General features: G+C 49.2%; 1 pseudogene; it reads left to right on the top strand.

The window, feature by feature from the left end:
* The first annotated feature begins 1,635 nt into the window (after positions 1 to 1,635).
* On the top strand, positions 1,636 to 3,529 carry LOC120859823 (annotated as a pseudogene).
* Positions 3,530 to 4,128: the final 599 nt, after the last annotated feature.

Raw genomic sequence — 4,128 nt, 5'->3', positions numbered from 1 at the left:
ATGAATGGGGAATTCTATATATTTTAGATATGAAAAGTTGAGCATACACTTCCATTCTTAGATTCTGAAACTGTATACATTTCCTATATGAATCTCAATGAAATTTTACTGACATGAAGTGTGTAATTAAAATCTGGGGAGCCAATATGGAATTGAAATTATCACTAATTCATACATGAAATTATGGGCACCACCGTTTCCTTGTGAAATACTTAATCCTTTGTATTTCTAATGTATAAAACAAGAACTGTCCAGCATGAAATATGGAGTTCTCTATATTTCCTGTATCAAAATCTAGGCATTATTCTCCTTCATGAAAGTTGGACTTCTCTATATTTCATATCTGAAGATCAAAATGAACATTTTCCTGTGAGAAATAAAGAAATTATGCATTTCATGCAAACCACTGGTTCTTCAGTCTATGAAACACCTGCTTGCATTTGTGTCTCTGTGTTGCACACATGTGTGTACATGTGTGTACCTGTGTCACCTGTTTGTGTGTGGGGGTCTGTGTGTCAGGCGTAAGGTAGGTGCTCACCAGACATCCTAGGAGGCAGAGTGTGAGCAGTGGAAACTGTCCAGGTACTTAACCTGAGTGTGCCCACCTTAGCTATGGGGCCACGAGGTAGGAGTAACTAATGGTCAGGAGGAGCACTTTGGGCCACTTGAAACACTTACAAGAATAGCTCTGTTCCTCTGGGAAGTGCATCCGCAGGCGCACATCCTTAACTACCCAGGTGCCTGCTCTAAGCCGCAGGCCAGTGGGAAATGCCAAGAGCTGACAGACTGTAGGCCAGGGGCTCCAGGAGGGGTTCGCTAGGAGCTGCACTGTGGGGCTCAGATAGCTAGCCGAGGAAAGTGCTCTGCTTCTTCCTCAGAGGATGGCTGCATTCTTGACACTGCTCAAGCCTAAGGCACAAGTTTAGCGATGACTCTGCAGCACGTGCACATGGTGAGGTCGGTGTAAGCCCTCCCCCAACCCGCCCACCTTCCCCCACCCCCTCCACCACGCACTCCCCCCAACCCCCCAACCCTGCCCCCCTCCCTCCTAGTCCCCCCACCCCCAACCCGTGGCTTGCAGTTTGGACCAGAAGTGAGCAACTCTGAACCTGAGGTACCCAGGTAACCTGTCTCACCTGTGTGGATCCCTGAGCACTCGGGAGTTGCCCGCTGCCCCAGGGGCAATTTCAAGCTTGAGGATGATTGCACCGGAAGGTGGCCTGGCTCTCCCAGTCGCTCCTCAGGCACAGCTACAGTGTTAGTCAGGCAAATAGCTTGCGAGGACACGCCCACTTTGTGCTGGGCGGGGTTTGGCCGCTCTTCACCTGCTGCGGAAGGCCCAGAATTCCAAGGGGCGTGTCCCAGGAGCTAAAACCTTTAGACTCCATTTGATTGGTTCTATGATGAGGTCTGGAGGTCAGGGTGGAGAGTTCAACCCCTTCCCACCACCATATTAGACGTGCGTGGTGGCACAGGGTTCTGCCCTTGCATCTCTTCCTTTCCCTGTTCGTTGGTTGTGGGCAAGTAAGACGTTGGAGTACCACTTATACTGCGGCTGGTGGGCGGACTGTGCAGGCTGTCTGCTGTGCTCTAGTGTCCAGCTTGTTTGCAGCTGGGGGCTATGGAGAGAACAGCATGGAGAGTGAGACGGGGCCAGCGGAAGGCGGCAGCACCCCAGGATCCTGCATCTTAGTTGTGAGCCCGGGTCTTCATGAGGGAGGGGCCCTGGGGCCTACCAGTCCGGTGGGGGAGGCAGAGGCGATGCAGGCCCCAGGTGGTGTGCAGGCAAGGAGGCCGCCCTTTTCTGGGGGGAGGCAGTAGAGGAAGGTGTGGCCCTGGAGGAGGGAGACGTGGCGGGAATTGGGCAGGAGTTAGACAGGATTCGCTGGTGTTAGACGTCATGGAGGAGGTGGAGGTGGTGGTATACCAGGAGCAGGAGCAGGTGTCCTCGGAGGAGCAAGGCCAGGAACATCCAAGGCCCAGAGCCCCGAGTGACCGGCCTGCACTGGAGGCGTTGGTGGCCCTGCAGCTGGAGTTGGATCCCATGAATAAGAAAGCTGAAAGGGTGCATGCTCGCCTGAAACATAAGAACTGTCAGAGGTGGAGGGTGCATCTAGAACACAGAAGCGCCATCATCCAGGGAGTCCCTGGCTTCTGGGTTGAAGTTGTATCCCTTAGTGTGGTGCTTGCGAATTTTTTTTTTTTTTTAAACTTGGGCTATTGCAGGAGCAGTTTACAGATCTGGCAGTTCTGGTACAAAATTTACTTTTTTGGATGATGGGTATTGGTTACCGTCTTGCATATCTGTTCCTGAAAGTAGATGTGATGTCCTTGCATAACGGTTAGCACAAACTGATACTTGGGCTTTGTTTGCAGAGGTCTCAATCAGAATTGTCATTAGCACCAGGGACTCTTCAGAGAAAAGGCTTGTCTGGAATCCAGTTCTCTAAAAAGCTGAGTGAATTTGGGGGTGAGGTTATGATGAGTAAGTGGTCATACTGGTTCTAGATAGGAGTGCTTGTTTTCCACAATTAAGCTAACTTTCAAGGGGCTGCGATGAAGCTTATGCTCTTAGGAACAGAAGACCTTGGACCTTATTCAGCATTCGTACAGTTTGTGTCAACAGAAATGTGACGAGTTAGCTAGTAGCAAGTTGAAGTCAAACAATGTCATTCTACTCTTTAGGCTAGCTTTGTTTTTCCAGCACTTTTCCCTCTGGTATCTGGAGGCTCCTTGACTTAAAGCAGTTTATGAACCACCCCCAAATGTCAATTTTGATGAGCAACCAAGATGAAGACATGCTTCACTTCATGACCAACTTGAAGGTCAGGCAGGGGACACTGATGATTGTGGAGGGGAGGTGACTGGGCAGGGACATGGTTTATCCCTAAAACATGGAAGGACAGCTCTTCTGTAAAGAGGTTGCACACCTACCCCACTCCCCAGCTCCCTACCCTTTGTCCTGGCAGGTGGAGGAATACAGGCATCCTACCCATCACTGCAAGATCACATTGTCCTTTTGGAGGAATAGGTATTTCCAGAATGAAGTGATTGTTAAGGAGTATCTGATTAATGTCACTGGTAAGAAGCAGTTCCCTGGATTTGGGAGGTGGGGGCAGAAAAGTGTAGGTTGAATTGGAAAACGATTTAGGTCTTTCTCCCATACGCGTTTTCCTGCAGAATACCAAGCATCTTGTTTGACTCCAATTCAGTGGTACCAGGGGTTTGAACGTAAGGCATACAGCTGCAGGCACCATGACAGCAGCATTAACTTCTTCAACTGGTTCTTTGACCACAACTTCTCAGAATCTGACCGGATTACTGAGGTGCGGTTCCATGTAGCCACTGGGCCAGAACTGGTGATATATGTTGGAGTTGGTGGTGGTACATGGGAGGGCTCTTGGTCTGGCCAGCCCTGTGCTGACCTTGCTCATTTCCCTGGCAGATCATCATAAAGGATCTGTGGCCCAATCCTTTGCAGTACTATGTGAAGAGGAAAGCTCCACCACAAGAGGTACTGGGACAAGAGGTGAGGCGCCCAGAGTCTGAGCACTGGCATATGTACTGTCCAGGAACTTGGGTCATTTATTTCACTTGTGGAGAAAGTGAGACTCCGTGGAATACAGAGTGACACCAGGGCATGTGGGAATCAGCAAGAGACAGCAAGGGTACAGAACTGTAGTGAAGAACAAGTTCTAAGTAGAGAAGCTTGAGGCAGATGAAGTGGCCTGTCCAGGCCAAAGTCACTCCAATTTAAGTCAGCTGCACATCTCTGAACTGTCATTCCATGGCCAACAAGTCCACCCTCAGGCTCCTCTTAAATTGGGACCCACCTACTATTCCTCATGAAATCCCCTTTCCAAAAAGGTCTGTGAGTCTCCTTTGTGCAAGGCGGTTCCCCCACTGACCCATCATTTGATTCCATTTTGATCATCACACTTGTTTTGTGTTTTAATTTTCTTTTGCACCTTTTTCACCTCGTACCCTCATTCTGAGAATACTGACCACTGTGCAGGATTATGAAGAACAGTCTTTTATTTATTTTAACTGGAGGATAATTACTTTACAATACCATGACAGGTTTTGCTCTACATTGGCCAACATGTGTCCCCCCAAATGCTGAACCCA

Source organism: Oryx dammah, unplaced genomic scaffold (assembly GCF_014754425.2).
Source record: "Oryx dammah isolate SB20612 unplaced genomic scaffold, SCBI_Odam_1.1 HiC_scaffold_3337, whole genome shotgun sequence".
Lineage (NCBI taxonomy): Eukaryota > Metazoa > Chordata > Mammalia > Artiodactyla > Bovidae > Oryx > Oryx dammah.
This window is presented reverse-complemented; position numbering and strand designations above follow the sequence as displayed.